The 18890-nt window shown below is 47.5% G+C and overlaps 1 long non-coding RNA gene across 1 annotated transcript in view; it reads left to right on the top strand.

Annotated features, from left to right (window-relative positions):
• The window catches only part of LOC146790112 (uncharacterized), a 38283-nt gene extending 20455 nt beyond the window's left edge, over positions 1–17828 (top strand). The window contains exons 2-3 of the long non-coding RNA XR_014969896.1: positions 17565–17628; positions 17760–17828. This is a non-coding gene — a long non-coding RNA (uncharacterized LOC146790112). The remainder of the gene's footprint in view (positions 1–17564; positions 17629–17759) is intronic.
• The last annotated feature ends 1062 nt before the right edge of the window (positions 17829–18890 follow it).

Genomic DNA, 18890 nt, shown 5'->3' on the forward strand with positions numbered 1-18890 from the left:
GGCGGCCCGAGCCCCAGAGGAATCCGACTATCATTGAGCGTAATAGTCGAAACGTGGCCGGTGGGACCCAGATCGGTAGTGTCCGGAAATAATATAACAACCGGGGAAGCGCCACCATTTTAAGCAAAGCAATCCGCCCTGCCACCGAGAGCGGTAGCGTGGCCCAGAAGTCCATACTGCCACTAAGTGCTCGAGTGCCGCGGGCAATGTTCCCAGCCAGGAGGTCAGAAGGTTCATGATAGACGTGCACCCCCAGGTACTTAAAGCAGTCGGGTTCCCATCTAATCTCCCTACTTAGAGCAGGGGTAGGGGTGCCCCTGCGAACCGGGAAAAGACAGGTCTTAGTCCAATTCACTCGGAGGCCCGAGACCTCCCCAAACTCCGTGAGCGCCGTCGCAGCTCCATGTAAGGCAACGAGCGGGTCCTCTAGGAAGAGCAGCAGGTCGTCTGCATACAGCGAAATGTAGTGCGGGCCCGAAGGAGTCCACAGGCCCGTGTAATGGGCTCCCGACCGGAGATGCAGCGCAAGTGGCTCCACCGCCAGCGCAAATAGAAGTGGGGATAACGAACATCCCTGCCTCGTGCCTCGCTCCACCGGATATTGTGAGGAAATCAGCGGTCCCGCCCGAACCCTGGCCGATGCCGAGGCGTACAGAACCCTGGTCCATCTGATGAAGCCCTCACCGAGGCCGAACCTCCGTAGCACAGTGCAAAGGTAGTCCCATTCCAGGCTATCAAAAGCCTTCTCTAAGTCTACCGATAAGACAACCGGGCACGGGGCGTCCACAAGCGGTTCCCCTAGCAAGCGGAACAACCTACGAATGTTCATGGTCGTGTTACGCCTGGGGATAAAGCCAGCCTGGTCCTCATGTACCAAGGAGCTCATGTGTCCTAGTAGCCTCGAGGCCAAGATGCTGCTCAGTATTTTATAGTCAACCGTCAGCATTGATAAGGGACGGTAAGAACCCGGATCGGATGAGTCCCTTCCGGGCTTGAGGAGCGGGACCACCAATGCCTCGCACATTGAGCCCGGGAGTCGCCCAAGCCTCTTCGCCTCTCTGTATACTATCAACAACCTAGGGGCTAGGAGATCAGCATAAGCTGCATAGAACTCCACAGGAAGGCCGTCCAGGCCCGGGGTCTTATTCCTCGCCATCTTTTTAATGGCGCTACGGATCTCTCCCAGTTCTATGTCGGACCCCAGGGCTTTCGCCACGTCCTGCTCCACTGTTCGGATCTCTAAAGGCCGTAGATAATTATCGAACAGGTCAGGGTCTCGGGCAGAGCGACTGCGGTACAAGCGTTCGTAATATTGCCGGTAGCAGCTCAGAATCGCAGGCTGAGTGTACACCTCGGTTCCGTCTGCCTTGCGCATGGACGTCGTCAGTGAGGACTGACGCGTAGGGTTGGCCAGCCATGCCAGCAGCGCGCTCGACCTATCCCCCTCTGCGATGGACCTAACCGTATAGGCCTTGTAGTCAAAACAGCGAAGCCGTTCGACCTCTGCCGCCACCGCCTCCTTCGCCTCCGCCGTGCGTGCCTGTAATTCAGGGCGCCCGGGGCGGCGTAGTTCCAGCTCGCGGAGTTTTCGATCCGCTGCCTCTAGGTCGGCGAGGATAATTCGCCTCATGCCGACCTTTTTAGAAATACAGTACCCCCTCACCACCACCTTAAAAGCGTCCCACTCTAACGCTCTCGAGCTCGCGGTGCCACCGTTGGACGCAAAGTACTCTGAGATCTTATCACCTAGGTCCGCCCTGAAAACACTGTCCTCAAGGATCTCGGGCCGTAATTTCCAGGTGGCCACCGCAGGCACCCCGGGAAACCAACGAAGGTCCAGCAGGAGGGGGTTATGGTCTGATATGGTCCTTGTCAAATATTCAGACCGGACCGCTGCTGAAACCAGTTCGGGCGAGCCAAGAAATCCGTCCAGTCTAACGTGCAACTCATGGAGGCTCGAAAAGTAGGAGTAGTCCCTAGTTGTGGGGTGTTGCGCCCTCCAGATATCCGTTAGACCCCAGTGAGTCTGCCAGTCCCTACGACCCTTAGCCATGCGACGAACCGGAGAATCGGGGAGGGGTGGATGCGAGCGGTCAGTGTCTACATCCACTACTGAGTTGAAATCTCCACCGAGCAGGAGGGGCCCGGAGAAGAAGTGGGCCAACGAGCCCGATAATCTGGAAAGGAAGGCAGTCTGGTCCACATTAGGAGCGTACACACAGCAAACGTTTAGGTCTCTCCCTCCCAAAGTCCCCGAAATGGCCACATAACGCCCCTCTGGATCTATCACTGTTTTCGTGACCTGGAAGGGAACCCCAGCTCTAACCCAGATCAGCGCCCCTCTGGCATACGCGGAGTACGAAGTGCAAAAGACCTGCCCCCTCCACCTACGCTGTAGCGCCGCCCCTTCCGCCTTGTTCAGATGAGTCTCCTGCAGCAGCGCCATTTGTATCCCCCTACGCACTAAATAAGCGTGGACTTTGTGACGCCTGGACATAGTATGAAGCCCCCGCACGTTCCAAGTGACACATTTCAGATTAGCAACATCAGCCATTGTCCCATATCGTTCTCGCAAAGTCTCCCCATCTGGGTCCCAACAAAGAAAGGACATCGATCACCTCAGCACTGATGGCGGCCATTTTCCCCAACCGAAACTTAACAACCCAAGTGTGAACCAACTCCCCATCCACCCTCCCCAGAACAGGACCCAAATAGTACCATCTAGTTCCCATCCAAACCATACCCTCCAACAACCCACTTTCCCCTACTAATCCTGCGGTCGCCACCGTAGGAAGGCCTTAAGGGCCAGGTGCGGGCCGGGCGGAGGCAGTGGGCCCTCGACGCTCAGGCCACCAGGACTAAAGCAAGCCCAAAACAGTGTCAAAAAAAAAAAAAAAAAAACCCCTCGGGGCAAAAACAGGGCACCCCACCCTCCCTTCCCCGGGAGTCAGCATCTATTGTCGACACCCGCCACCCCCCCGCCGGGCCCCCTCCCAAAATGAAGTAGCTCACCCCGTTACCCCTGTCCATCCAGAAGGTCCTCCACCGATTTCGGTGTGATCACCAGCGTATGGACGCTGTCAGTCACTGATTCCTCGGAGTCCGTTGGAACCCCCTCGCCACCAGGGTCCGCTTCCTCCTCAATGGCATCGTCCCGTGAGCCAGACAGCGCTGATAACACCTCTAGTACTCCCTTCCGCTCCGTCGATGTCTCTGCAGTTGAGGGACCTCCTGAGCGGCCACGGCGACTCCGAATCCTCTTGGATCGCCGTCTCTGCTCCGGCTCCGCCGCCTGCTGAGATGAGGAGCCGAAGCCATCTTTCCCCGCTCTATAGAGTTCAAGCCAGTTACAGACGTCCTCTGGGGTATCGAAGAACTGAGTTTTGTCATCGACAATTATGCGGAGCCTCGCAGGATATAGGAGCGAGTACTGGAAGCCCTCGCTCCTGAGCTCGCGCTTGACCGCCAGGAAGGAAAACCGTCTGCGTTGAGTTTCATAGGTGTAATCCGGGAAGATGTTCACCTGGCTGTTCGCCACTTTGAATGGTCCATTATGTCTGGCGGCATTGAGGATGAGGTCTCTGTCCCTAAAGTGCAATAACCGTGCCACCACCGGTCGCGGGGCACGTCCCTGCTGCGGTGGCCTCGCTGGGACTCTATGGGCACGCTCCAGGGTGTAGAAGGAGGATAGACCCTCCGGGGCCACCGTGTCTCGAAGCCAGGCCTCCAAGTATGCCACCATGTCGCCATCCTCAATCTTTTCCGGCAGGCCCACCACACGAATGTTGTTCCTCCTGTTACGGCCTTCCGCATCCTCCGCTCTCCGCTCCAGGGCCGTAATCCGGGATAGAGCATCCTTCATAGCCGCAGTCAAGGTTCGCTGTGCCGGCTCCAAGGTTTTCACCGAGCTCTCCACTTCCTTGACCCGGTCCGAAAGTTTGCCGTGGTCCGCTCTAAGGAGACCTAGGCTCGTCGCTACCTGGGCAATGTCCTGCTGGAGGGTCGAGCGCGTGGTCGCTATCGCCTCTAAGACGCGGTCAAATTGCTGTTGCATTGATGCACCGCCAGAACTCTCCGGGTCCCCACGTTCCTCTTTGTCCTGGGTCTCCGAGTCTGAGGCAACTGGGGTAGCCCCTTTGGCCCCTCTAGGTTTCCCCATGTCGCCGGGAGCACTCCGTGCGGGTCCAGGAGCAGGCGTCTCCGAGTGCAGGTGCCGGCTATGACTCTCTCGGTTGCTGGGCCTCAGGTCGAGTGCCGGAGATCCCCGTCTCCAGGGCCTGTTGGACCGCCTCAGCTTCGGCTCGCGCCCCCAACACGTCTTCTGAGGGCACCGAGGAGGAGGCGGAGACAATCGTCGCCAGGTCAGGCAGGCCCGCACGGCCGATAGAGTCCCGGAGTGAGGGTCACCAACTCCACCGGACGATTTGCGGCGCCAAAGGTTTGCGCCTCCCATGGAAGTGGGTCGGCCAGGAAAAAGTAGCCAAGAGCGGTGTAGGGAGTGGGGCCACCGTCGGGACCTCCAGACGTCCGCGTGCGGGATCCGCTATAGCGTGGGCATCCGCCCATACGAGTGCAATCCCCGTTGAAAGAGTCCGCTCTGACCGATGTCCAGATCCACCCACCACTGGGAGACGGCAGAGCAGGGGATGCACCGCTGCTGGTGATGTTCATCCAGTCTAATGGATCCGGCCAAGGGGACAATGAAGTCCGGACGCCATGTTGGGTCGCACTCCGCAGTTCCGCAAACTTCGATTTTTCGCCGGGTCACCGCTCGTGCAGATCGCGCCAAGGGCCCGGCAGGTCTCCGTCGGGCCGATCAGCAGAATGCGGGGGCTGGGGTGCCCCGCAGCCTCCGATTTACAGGATAATCACGGGCTCAGTCCCGGAGCCGAGCTCTCAGGCGACCATCGCCATCGGCGCTCAAGCCACGCCCCCTGCCGCTATGCTTCATAGCGTGGGGCTTGATGATAGGAGAAATGTCGCTTAGCGACATTTCACCTGTAATGTCAGGTCAGGAATGCCCACTTTGCATCTCATTAGAGATGCAAAGCTGGGCGTTAGGAATTCCTACGCTAACGCAAGTTTTCACACGTTAGCGTGAGCTTGCTAATTAGGTGATAAAATTATCGCCGCTTTTCGGCCGAAAACGGCTGCAAAAGCGGTGATAATTCTATCGCCTCGCCTTGCTGATATGCCCCTTAGCATTTCACTCGAGTCAGAGGAAGAGCAGATCAACAAGTATCTTGCTGTTTTTCTCACACTGCTCACAAGGAAAAACATGTCTATAAAGCCAGTCTATTTTATAATTTAATTTAACGCTGCTCAGTGCAACCCTCTGTTTTACAGTGCCTAGAACACTTAAACACTAAGGGAGTCTATTGATGGGGAAGTCACACAGTGCACCGCACCACAGTATAGTGAGTCACCTTGGAGCTCTGCACTGCGTGACCGGTGAAGGGTATAAATGTGCATTATTTGAGGCGATACGGCACATTCCTGTCCTTTCCCATGTGCTGGCGCCCTTTTGGTTGCGTAGTGCCAACGAAGGCACTCTTCGACCATGGTGCAAGGGTGCCTGCTTTGCACGCAAGATTATTTTTGTGCAAGAAAGGGAAACCTTCCTGCACAAAAACAATCCTGGAAGGCCTATTCCTCTTTCTATGTGTGCTGCAGAATGCAGTACACATAGAAAGAGGAACAAATGAAGAGAAATAGAAATATTTCTCCATATTACGCTTCCCCGAGGAAGGTGTAGGATTTCGGCACATTACTAGGTTTACAAGTTCTTGTAAATCTGGGAATGCATCAAAAACCATGAGAGTTGTGTGGGAACATCCAATCAACGCCCATAGAACACCTTACCATGGGAGAGCAGCGATTTCCCATGCGTTGCGTTACTCCAAATTTTTGGAGCCGCGCACAGCCACCATGCAAAGTGACTTTTAAAGCTTCAAAAATCTGTCTCACGGTTTGTGTTGCTCTTGCACCACATTGCGTGGTGCAAGAGCTACGGAAACTGCCTCATAAATAGGCTCCTCATTTGCTACCCATAAGTGATAAGCCTATTGTGCTTATGCATTAAAGTCTACTACATTTCTGCCACTCAAACTTCTCTCCGGTTGGTCCACTCGCACAGAGTCATGGGAGGAACACTGTTAGTGGCAGACACACCAAATATGTGTAGGAGTCAAAAAGAGGGAGGGAGAAAGGGAAAGAGAGAAAAGGAGCATAAAAGTATTGCAAGGGCTGGAGGAAGATGCACCAATATGGCTGAGAGGGAATGGGAAAAAAAGAATGAGGGACATTGGTGGTAGTGAAAAGAGATACACAAAACTTGGAGGGAGACAAAAGGAAAAAAGAGGAAAAAAAGAAAGAGAATTGTTAGAAGAAAGATATAGACAAATGGCATATTGTGAGAAGGAAGGAGAGGGATTGATTGAAATAAGCTTTATTTCGATAAAAGATATCTTAAAAAGCACATACAAATATAAAATGTACAAACATGTGGCACCAATATAAGAATCATATAAATATAAACTCATCATATTCCCAAGATCTACAAGGTTTTCTATAAAAAACATGTAAACATTATAAATAGGACAATATAAAAAACGTACGGAGGCAAGTAAAAGAAACAGCCAGGCTACTTAGCCAAGAACTGCAAGAGCTTTAGTTCTTAGGAGCCAGGCCCACCTTAGAAATTTTGATAGAGCGCAAGCGTACATAGATCGCGTGTCTGATTTAAGAATACGCAGCGCTATAAGGTGGTCACGTGTGCCCAAGGTTCTGCATAGAGGTTTGAGCCAATATGATCTTGGGAATTTATATTCTGGGCATGCGAAAAGCACGTGTGCAATAGATTCAATTTTGGTTTCACAGAAAGGACAAAAAGGTGAAGTTTGAGAGGGAAATTTCCAGCGAGCGGTCAGCTCGCGCACCGGGAGGGTACCAACCCTAAATTTAAAATAGAGGGCACGGTCATATGGCTTCTGAATAATATCGAGAGAAGGCTCAAAGCAAACTACATCTTTGAGAAGAAGAAACTCAGTGGTGCATCTACCTAGTTGGGAACTAGAATTCCTTTTACCTATAACCCAGCTCCAGTAGATTTTCTTCAACTCAGCTTTCGGGGGCGAAGTTCTGTTTATCCAAGCATCTTTAAGACCAAGATCGTAGAGAAGGGTCTTAACATCTTTCAGCCATTTAATCTTATTCCAAGAAGGCATAGAAAGTATTTCGGACAGGCCCTCCGCATACTTAGTTAGCTCCGGGGTCCGCCAGAGCCGTGCCCAGAGAAGTAGAGGGCGTACTTTTGCCAGGTCTATCAGTGCATGGCACCCTAAGTCCGACAATAAAAGCACTATAGGTGTACTCTGTGGAAGTGCCATCAGTTCCTTATAGAAGCTGGAATCGGATTTCGCAAGTTCCTCAATGTTATTTGAGCCCCATAGTTCAGCACCGTAAAGTGCTGAGCTCACGCCCTTTGCCTTGTATATATCCAGTGCTGGAGCTATTGGCCTAGTTGAGGAGGAACGATGCTCTCTGAGAAGGGCACCAGTGACCCTCTTGTGGGTTAAGAGCATCTTTTGTACATGAGATGCCCAGCGCATGGTATCTGTGATGCGGATGCCCAAATAATCAAACTCTTTGACCCTTTCGAGAGGAACTGCATTTAAGGCTGGAGGCTGACCTAATTTCTTCGGAGGATTCAAAATTAGGTATTTTGTTTTGGTGGTATTAATAATAAGGCCTCTGTCGTTGCAGAAAGATTGAAAACTGTCAAGAAGAGTTTGCAAGCCCATAGGTGTCTTAGACAAAAGGAGAGTATCGTCAGCAAACAGGAGGGTTGGAACACGTTCGCCCGCCAGGGAAGGTGCATCAGCCGGAACTTCCCGCAGGTGGTCCACCACCCCATTCACATAGAGCGAGAATAGGGTGGGAGCGAGAACACATCCCTGGCGGACGCCCCTGTTTACTGGGATTCTCTCAGTTTTCTGGCCCTGGGGACCCCAACGTACTTGGGCATAATTACCATCATGGAGTTTTACTAACAGGGCCAACAGATAAGAAGGGATGTTCATAGTGGTCAGGACACGCCAAAGATTATCTCGGGGAACAAGGTCAAATGCTGTTTTTAAATCTATGAAGGCTAGATAGAGACTGCCCTTTCCGAGAAGGACGACCTTCCAATAGATAAGAAACAATCTAAAGACCTGTTCTATAGTGCCTGTTCCGGCCCTAAAACCTGCTTGATAATCAGAGAGGATGCCATTATCATCCACCCAAGTTAGTATCCTCTCCAATATCACTTTCCCGATGACCTTCTGGGAGGAGTCGATCAGGCTAATTGGCCGGTAATTAGCTGGATCGTCACGGGCACCCTTTTTGAAAATGGGAACGACCTCGGCCCCCTTCCAGGATTCGGGGACCGGGGCACCATTTAAGATGGCATTAATAAGGGTAGAAAGTAGCTTCCCCCAGTTAGATGGATCAAGCTTGAGGACATCTCCAGGAATGCCGTCCGGGCCAGCTGCTTTCTGCGGGATGATGGACTGGATAGCACTATGAACCTCTCTTTCCGTGAAGGGGTCAATATTCAGGGCGTCCACGAGGGGGAATAGCTCCTCGGGCGGAAACTTCGCCACATTCTCAGAACCAGTGGAATATAATTTATAAAAATGCTCGTACCATGCTATGCCAGTGATATTATATGTCAAAAGTTCATGGACTGGTCTATTCTTTAATCTAATTGCGTCCCAGAAGACACCGGGGTTGCGCTTGAGGGAAGCCTCTCTTAAGGTCTGCCAGTACTGCTCCTCCCAGGACTTTTTGGCATTAGAGACAGAAGTCTTATAATCTTTCCTAGCTTTCTGAATCGCAGATGCAATCCCACTTTTTAGGGCCACTATTAAAGCAGATTTCTTGATTCTGCAACTTTGCGTGTACCAGCCATTCTTGGAGATAGTTTTGAGCCCTCCCTTCGATGGGCCACCCTTGTTGTGTATTCGGAATATATTTCCCAGTTTGAAAATGGTGTCTTGGAAGACAGAGGGAGCCCTGTCGAGGGCAACCTGATGGATATTTGGTTGAGCCAACTCGACTTGTGAAGCATATAAGATTGACCTTATTAGTTCAACCTTGCCATCATTCAGCATGACTTTGCGCCATTTAAGGCGCCTCTCACAGTTGGCAGGATAAACCTCAGAGGTTTGCAGAGAGCTAACTGCTGGGAGAAACAAGGACCCTTGTGGATCTACCCATAGTGATTTAATACAAAGTGATAGCTGGTTATGGTCGCTATCGTGAGAGGGGATTATTTCCATGTCCACCATGAATACCCAAAGTTTAAGGTCGAGAAATATATAGTCGATCCTTGAGGTATGGTTAGGCCTGTTGTAGGTGTGCGCACCCTGAGGGTCAGAGGGTGTTCTACCGTTGGCCGCCCTTAAGCCAAATTCCAAGGTCATGGTGTTCAAGAATACAACAGACTTAGTCCATCTCTTGATAGGAGGCAACGTTAGTGACGGAATGCCACGTTTAGCGTCATCCTCAAGTAGATCAGGAAGATCTACTGAGGCTAGGGGCTCGAAGGAGCAATTAAAGTCTCCTGCTACCAGGACGTAAGATGCGTGATGACACTTTCGTAGTTCGTCCTCTAGGAGTACAAGTGTAGGTGACAAAGCTCCTCCACTGAGGCCTCTTGCGTAAATATTAAATATATCAAGAGACTTGTCTCCCTGGGCTCCCTTGAGGGTAAGTCTTAATAAATCTGGGGAGGCAATATGGGCCTGCCTAATGGTGCACCCAAGTGAAGTACTAACCCAAATCAACAGGCCGCCTGAGGGGCGTCCTCTTCCTGTCAAGGATGGAGTGGCTGGTATGCAAAAGGTGGTGTAGCCAATCATATGGTGCGGCTCTATTGCCCAAGTCTCCTGGAAAATACAGATACTATAAGTTGTTATGAAGGAGTTCCAATATGGGAGGTCTAATTTGTTGGCAAGACCAGCTACATTCCAATTTATGATCCTGAGAGAAGGAAAGATAGTAGTTGTGTCTTGCAATGCAGGTGAGGTGGAATAATTAGGAGTAACCAGGATCGGGGTACAAGAAGAAGGCAGTAGAAGGTGGTTAGTATCCTGAAAGGTTAAAGTATGATTGGAGCAGTGCTGTTGAGTGTGAGGACTTGAATCAGTTTGGAAAGGATCCCTATCAGGGTCAAAAACTACTTCAAGGTCTTTTGGGATGGCATTAATTCCATCAGCAGGAGGAGTGTCTACCACTGCTGGGATTCCATGTCAATAGTGCTCGTTACAGCTATAGATATCATAGTATCTGCTGGGAGCAAAGGTAGGAAAAGCCTTTTCATTGGTGTTTCCAACTCCCTTGGGATAACCATCATAAGATGATTGGAAAAAAGAAGAGTGCAAATAATGAGGGTAAGAAGTATCAGAATAAAAGTGGTTTAGATCTAGACATCTTATGCCACTCATAGTGGGTTGTTGGTAATTACAAATTAATCTTGTGACCCGGGGGTCCCTGAAATTTATGATGACACAATCACCAGACGTATTTTTCGGTTTATTGCCCACCCAGGATACCCTTCTGACATGAAGAACCTGCCCATCCAAGTGTTTTGGGAGTGGCCTATTAATATTCAGCCAGTGTATTGTTTTGTTATGTAGTTCGATGTAAGATTCTGGCTTGGCAGCTTTAGGGTGCGGGACTCTAGTCAGAATGGCGACAAATGGTAGGCACTCCGGAGGAAGATTAACACAAGGTAGGGACTGTTCAAAGCCAGTAGGGGGGACTTTAGATTGAATTTGTATGGATTCGTTGATGGATGGTTTTGGGGGATTCTGAGCAGATTCAGCAATGTATCCCAATTCCCCGGAAATTGGATGACTATTAGTCGAGCCAGAGGCTGATTTTTTATTTTGAAGAAAGCTACCCGAGGATGACGTGGGTAATGAAGTCCTTAAGTCGGGTAGAATAACTCCATTCTTTGGGCCTAGATTTGAGGCAACATTTGGTTTCGACAGGGCAGCTTGAGGTATAGATTCGTTAGGGGTAACTAAAGATGGATCAGTAATGGTATCATGGTCCTTACCTAACTTTGAATGCAACTTGATTAGGGATTTAAGAGAAAAGAAATTGTCAAGAGAGGCCTGCTCAAATCTCTCGAGCCTCTCAGACAATAATTTTACTCTTTCCATCATAGGAAGTAGAAAAGATTTAATAGTTTTTTCAAGTTGACCAATCAGTACAAGCTGAGGATCGAGGTCATTTTGGGATACAGATTGTTGGAGAAATTGCTCTGCAAAAGTATCAGTGGCTGGGTTGACCGGGTGAACAGGGGATGGTCTTGTCCTGAGCTGATGGTGTGTAGGTGAAGCTGTTTGACCCACTTTCTTACCCATGCCAGTACGAGATTTACTTTTACTTTTCTTATGAGCTTTTGTCTGATCCTCCCTGTTACCGCTACCCACTCTTTTCCTTTTGTTAGGAACGATTTTTGGGTCCACTGCAGTGGATGGCTCAGTAGTCGCAGGGGTTACAAGAGATGGAGTGGCAGTATTAGCAGTATTAGGTGTAACTTGAGAAGCAACTAACAGGGGAGAGTATGAAAGGTCCAGCAATGTCGCGGGGGCAGGATCACTAGGACCAGGAGAATTTGTATCCACACTCATCAGTAGGTGTGGTAAGTTACCTGTTGGAGTGTCGACCGCTTGGGTGTTGGCTTGGGCGGGTGAAGCAGCTAGCGCAAATGCGCCCATTGAGGAACGCTTGTCTTTTATAGCGTCCAGGGAAAGGCGTCGCTCTGTGATTGCAATTTCTTTCTCTAATACAGAGCAGGCACGAATTATGAAGTGGTCAAGAGTGCCACTTACAGAACCCCCACCCAATGTGCTTCCCCTGCCCGAGCGTGTGGACATTGCCATAGCTACTAGGTAAATGGAATAATCACAGCGGGAGATGTAAGCAAACAGTCTGTTGTAAAACACTACACCGAGTCTGTCCAGCAGCAATATTAACGTACCAGTCAGGGGTATGCTGTGGGAGCAAGAGGGGTGGCCCAGCCCGGCCTCCTTTGGCCCCTGACGGCCTCAGACGGCCCGCCCTTTGTCCGGGCTTCGTCCGGCGCCCGCCCGCGCGCGTCCCGCGACGCGGAGAGAGCGGCGTTCTTTTGAGCGCCTCCGGGCGCTTGGGTGACGTCGCTGGGGCGCTAGGGCGCCTGGGAGCTGTAGTCTCCTCTCACCGGGGCCGCAAGATGGCACAGCGGCAGCAGCAACGGCAGGGTTGGACACAGCAGAGCACCAGCGGAACTCCAAGGTGAGCGAGGGAGGGCAGGACACCAGCAGTTTCCCCGTCGCGAACCAGGCTCTCAGCAATTATCAGGTCTCCAGGTTCAAACTTCCCGCTCCACCGAGGGAGCGGCGTTCTTTTGAGCGCCTCCGGGCGCTTGGGTGACGTCGCTGGGGCGCTAGGGCGCCTGGGAGCTGTAGTCTCCTCTCACCGGGGCCGCAAGATGGCACAGCGGCAGCAGCAACGGCAGGGTTGGACACAGCAGAGCACCAGCGGAACTCCAAGGTGAGCGAGGGAGGGCAGGACACCAGCAGTTTCCCCGTCGCGAACCAGGCTCTCAGCAATTATCAGGTCTCCAGGTGAGGGAGATAAAGACAGGAGGGAGGTGAGAGGCTTTTTCCCCCACATTTACAATTACCACAGGAATGGCTCAGTCTGATCTGACCATCAGTTCATCTGAAGCGCCACTCTCCTCCCCAGAGGGGAATCAAAAATATAACAAGCATTGGCAAAGCCAGTATTTCTTGCCTATGCAAGAGCTATTGGCTTTGCCAATGTGTTTTAGCCACATTTGTACAACGTGTGGCCGCTGTTCAGCATGGCTAAAAGTTAGTGGCAGAGAGAAGAGTGGAGTATAGTGGCGAAGAGTGGAGTCGATTGGCTTGGAGTAGAGTGGTGAAGAGTGGAGTAGAGTGATGAAGAGTGGAGTAGATTGGCATGGAATAGAGCATCCTAGAGTAGATTGAAGATGAGTGCTGTGGAGTGTCATGGACTGGAGTGTTGTAGAGTAGAGTGGCTTGTAGTAGAGTGTTGTGGAGTGGAGTAGAGTGGTGTGGTGCAGATTAGAGTATATTCGCTGAGTGGAGTGGCCTAGAGTGGCCTAGAGTGAAGTGGTGTAGAGTGGAGTGGTGTACAGTGGCATAGGGTGTCATAGAGGGTAGTGTAGTAGAGTGTCATAGAGTGAAGGGGTGATGAATGGAGGGGCATGGAGTGGAGGGGCATAGAATAGAGTAAAGTATTGTGGAGTGGAGTAGCATAGAGTGGTGTGGTGTAGAATGGAGTGCCATAGAGTGAAGTGGCATAGAGTGGAGGGGTGCAGAGTGGAGTGGCATAGTGCAGATTGTAATAAAGTGTCATTTTGTGGAGTAGAGCGGAGTGGCGTAGAGTAGCATAGAGTATCGTGGAGTGTTGTAAAGTGGAGTGTCGAAGAGTGGCCTAGAGTGAACTGGTACAGAGTGGCGTGGAGTGTGATGGAATGGAGTGTTGCGACATAGAGTGGAGTGGCTTAAAGTGGAGTATGCATGGTGTGTTAGCACATTGCCATTATAGACAGCACATTTTCAATTAAAATGATCATTACATTTGCACATACAGTTCTACTGACTAAGCTATACAGGGCACAAACGATAATGTGTAGAAATGGCATCACCTAGTGTGCTGATTTTGTTTTGATCACATTAAAAGTTTTGTTTCCACCACACTTCCGAATTACAAAAAAATTTACTTAATTTGTGCTTTCCTAGTTATTTATTCTGAAATAGTTGCACAGTACATTTACAGGCATTTACATTTTCTTGTGTGCTAGACATTTTTTTTTCTTTCCCAGTACCCGGCAAGATTGACACATAAATACTCTCACTTAGAAGTCAAAGAAAGAAAAGTAAACACCAAGTTTCCTCGGAAGACAGAGCCTGAAATTTGACTTCAGTTTTTGAACACACAGCAAATGTGACAAAATTTAAAGGCCTGTTTACTGAAAGCTAGGTCTTGTGGAAGCCTACAGGGAACGCTGGTGAACAAGCTTTGCTCCATGGGAGGGACAAAGATAAATAAATAAAGCCAGCAAATAGAAAGTCAGAAAATGTGAGTTGCAAACCACAAAGGCAATTGTAAGCAATGAGTGGAATGCATTCTCAGGGAAGCTTTCAGAATGCCCAAAAGAATCCTTTACGCAGCCAGACAGATGTGCTGTCTGGTAGGCTTCAACCTAAAAATGGGGTAGCCAGCCTCTGCTTGTGAGTGGAACAGTCTATTGGCAGCCTAGCTCTGCACTTCTCTTTTGTCTCAGTGCAGACCTGTAACTCAGTGGGATCTCAGAGACCCCTTTGTCTTGCTAAAGATTCTAATTGCATTTTGTGAGGTGGTGATTGGTTTTAGGTTCTCTTGCTGTGGGTGTTTTTGTTAAGCCTGGGGAAGCAGGCGATAACCGCTTAAAAGCAGAGTATCCTTGGATCCCTTCATATAGTACTTCGTTTTTTTCCCTAGAAACACTTTTTGGGTCGGTTGATTTAATTTGTCATTCAACACAAGTTGACTAATCCAGCTCCACAAAGAATTAATCGCAAAGCACTATCCTTTGGAGTTGAACGGTAGAGATAAGGAGGCACCCATCCTTTGCCTCATTTGCACAGGGTGGATCCAGAAATACTAGGATGAATACCAGATTCGCTATTTGATCAAATGGTGTCATTCTAGGCAATTGTCTTTACTTTACTCTGCCTAATTTTCCTTAATTATCACATTTAAGAACACCTTGAAATACGTCTGTTCAGGAATGGCACTGTACAAAACCTGTCTTGTATAAGGCTTAACTGACTATTTTGTTGCTGTATAGTTTTGAACAATATTGGCCAATTTATAATGACATGCCCATTGACTTACCTCTAGGCTCAGTGATTCTATCATCATCAAAGGAGACAGGAGGCTGGTTTAAAATGTTTCTAGGTTTATGTTTAGAAACTATCACTTATTTTTAATTTTGAAGACTATCATATTTTAGCACAACAATTTCAATTTACTTTACATATAAATTATTTTGTAGGGTTAGGCTCTTGTTAGGGCTCTTAGAGCCAAGCCAGACCCCTGGCTCCGCCTGTTATTTGGTGGCTCGCACTCCTCTAGTTTTGAGAGGAGAAGTTTGGATCAGAAAAGAGGTGCAGGTCCGTATAAATACAGAGGAAGCCTCTAAACGTTAGAAATTTAAATTAGGAACATTGCGAGTCTGAAATGCCATATTTTTATTTTGTTCATCAAGGGGCCGATTCCAATCCTGGAAAAAAGCTGTACAAATCGTTGTATGGAGCGTTTTTCCCATACAACTCATACCCGGTAAACTTTTCTTACAACCTAGGAAGTACGATTCGTACAGAAAGTCTCTTTCCATACAAATCGTACAAAAGACCATACAGCTAAAATAACCCAACGATTCTGATCCGGAACAGCTTGCACGCGACGTCTGTATGTATTTAAGCAGCGGTTTCCAGCCCAGCAAGTACGATTCGTCCCTATGGCACTCCGTACGGCTCTTTTTTTACGGGAGCCAAAAACAGCTGTAAAATCAGAGTCCCCAGGGGTATGAGTCGTACATGCATACACCCCCGTGCGTTGTGTATGTACGGTGCGTACCCCAACATCGCGTATGTACTGTGCGTACCCCCAACATCGCGTACCCCAACATCGCGTACCCCAACATCGCATACCGCAACATCACATACCCCAACATCGCGTACCCCAACATCGCGTATGTATGGTGCGTACATATGCGATGTTGGGGTACGCGATGTTGGGGTACGCGATGTTGGGGTATGCGCTGTTGGGGTACGCGATGTTGGGGTACGCACCATACATACACAACACACGGGGGTGTATGCCTGTACGACTCGTACCCCTGTACGACTCGCACCCCGGGAACAACTTTTCCCGGGATACAAGTCGTACAAAGTTTGCTTCATAGCGGGTAATGGCATTCCCCGTGTACGGGACGATTTCCATACAAATCGTAAATCGGAAAGCCGGTCCGGATCGTACTAGTACGGTTGGTCTGCATTTTTACAATTTGTACGGAGAAGTGTCCGGGTCTGTCTGGTACAACTTTTCCCGATCCGATTTGTAAGGATTGGGCCGATCCGTACAAATCGGATTGGGAAAAGTTGTATTTTTCCCGTACGAATAGTACTTCACGGGTCGGACGGGACTTGTACGACTTGTATGGAAAAATTTACCGATACGAGTCAGACGGGAAAAAAAAATACAGGATCGGAATCGGCCCCCAAATGCAGTGAATACATTTTAGAGTGGGGTGTGTGTGTGTGTGTGTACTGAAATCCTAATTTGAGGATGTGTGGTAAATAGAGGTTTTGGGTGGGGGAGTGTATTAATCTCCAGGTATTCATTTTAATACCTAGTTATTAATTTGTATACATTTTTATATTCATTTTTATTATTTTAAAGAATTGAAATAAATATTTATGAAGGTGTAAAACCCCCCACCCTCTGGCAGGGAATGCTAGGGAAATAGGGTGTTTTGGTGGAGGAGTGCCTTATTCTACAGGTATAAATTTGAATACCTGGGTATTAATTTGTTTTAATTTTAATATTAATTTTAGTTATTTTCTAACAATTAAAATCAATACCTATGAGTGTGTAACACTCACTGCTGGTATGGGATGCAAGAGAAATAGGGTTTTTTGGGTGGGAGAGTGTATTAATACCCAGGTATTAATTTTAACACCTGGGAATTCATTTGTTTGATTTTAGGAGGAATTTTATTTATTTTAGAACAATTTAAATCAATACTTATGAGGGTGTAAACTCCACCCTCTGGTACGGGATGCAAGGGAAATAGTGGGTTGGGCGGGAGACTGTATTAATACCCAGGCATTAATTTGAATACCTAGGTATTAATTTGTTTTCGTTTTAGTTATTATAAAACAAATAAATTCAAAATGTATGGGGGTGTTACAGCAGCCCCTTTCATTGGATTCAAGCAAAATAGGGGTTTTGGGTAGGGTATTGAACCCCAGGTAATCATTTTAATACCTGGGCATTCCTTTTTGAAAAAATAAAATTAATTTGTAAAAGTCTTAAAAATAGGTAAACATGGATATATGTACACTCCAATAATTTAAAAAATATCCGGAAAATGTTAAAATGATATTTAGATTTTTTTCAAATTTTATTTCTATTGAAATAATTTAGTGGGACACATAAAACATAAACATGAAAAACGTATTTATTTAATTAAATATATAATACCGTATTAAAAATAAGAAAAAAATTAATGAAAATAATTTTCAATAAGTATATATTTTTTTAAATTCCAAATATTTTGCAACATGTGTTTTTTAAAGAAAGTATACCGTATTCATGCCAGTTCGAGTACATGAAAGTTTGGAGAACACAAATGCCTTGGTTCGCCAAATGGATTTTGTGAAGAATTTGCATTTTAAATGTTTTTTAAATCTTTTGCTTGATTTTTACAGCATGAGGAACTTTGAACTTTTGGATTTCGCGAATCTTTTGCACAGTTATGGATGTATTTAAAAGGTATGGAAAGTGGATTGCAGTGATGAAGGTTGCTGGAAAATATGTCTATGGCAATCTGTATCTCTTTTGATAGTTTTGCACAGTATTTGGATTGCATCATGGATTATGGATTTGTAACTTTGTATTCTTAGAGCGCACAAGACTCTTGGTGAACTGTGGAACTTTATGAATCACCAAGAGTTGAAGAAAGACCACTCCAGGTAGGAAACCTGACATTTCTTTAATTTGGAAAAATATTTTGAAAAATGCCAATCTATTTATTAAAAATGAATTGCAAAACAGGCTTGTAAGATAGTATAGTTGTTAGTGTCAGTTAGAAATATAGTATGTATGCAATATTGTCTAGGTAATCTGAAGGCACCGTCAACAAAAATTGTTGAAATTGTCCCAATAGTCACTCTGACATTCCTTTTGTTCTTTTGGAAATTCGTGGATGCAGACTACCAGTCAATGATTGTGCTATTCTCATTTCTTGGAAACTTTGCTCCTTCCTCAATATTTTTTTTAAAAAGATGATAAAAGTTATGAGTCTTTGCTCCTCCCTCTAAGCAGGTCATGTAACAGTTCCACCATTTTACAGGAATCCTTGGATTCCCCCTGCGACCTGACCAGCTTAGATGGCCAATCCATGTATCCTCAAAGTAATTTAATAAGGGTGCCAATTTGCGTTAGTTTGTTGTAAAATACTCAGATTGGGTAATTGATGTATTTTAAAGGTTTTTTCCCATGTGCATATTCATGATTGCTGCTAGACACTTTTATGATTTCTTCTGTCATGAAATCGGATAAAGCAAATTTTGATGTAATCTTGATATGATGTGACACGTTGCACTTTAGGTATTACTACGCACCTTTATGCACCAGCACTTTATTTCCCAAGATTGGATGTTACGTCCCCTGATTAGCCTATAATGCTCTATTGCCTTTAGCCCTCTAAGCATGTTTAATGACTGTTCCATGGTTTTTAAACATTCTATAAATGTATTTTAAAATTATTTTCACTGTATTTGTATGAATTAGAAATGATAATATAAATGTAGGAATGTTTTTTATGCTTTTATGGTGAGATTTGTTGCACCGAATAAAGCTGATTTTGAATTGAATTGAATTGAATTGGGTAATTGATGTGTAGTATTCATCCACACTGTCAGGAGTAACAAAGCATAATGCTACTGGTTTCTTTAACTCAACTTGCAGTTGACATGTAATCCTCAACTAAGGATGTTTTTTGAACTTTTCTCCAGTAGGCTTGTGAAAAGTGA

This window comes from Triturus cristatus, chromosome 10, assembly GCF_964204655.1.
Source record: "Triturus cristatus chromosome 10, aTriCri1.1, whole genome shotgun sequence".
In the NCBI taxonomy this organism is placed as follows: Eukaryota; Metazoa; Chordata; class Amphibia; order Caudata; family Salamandridae; genus Triturus; species Triturus cristatus.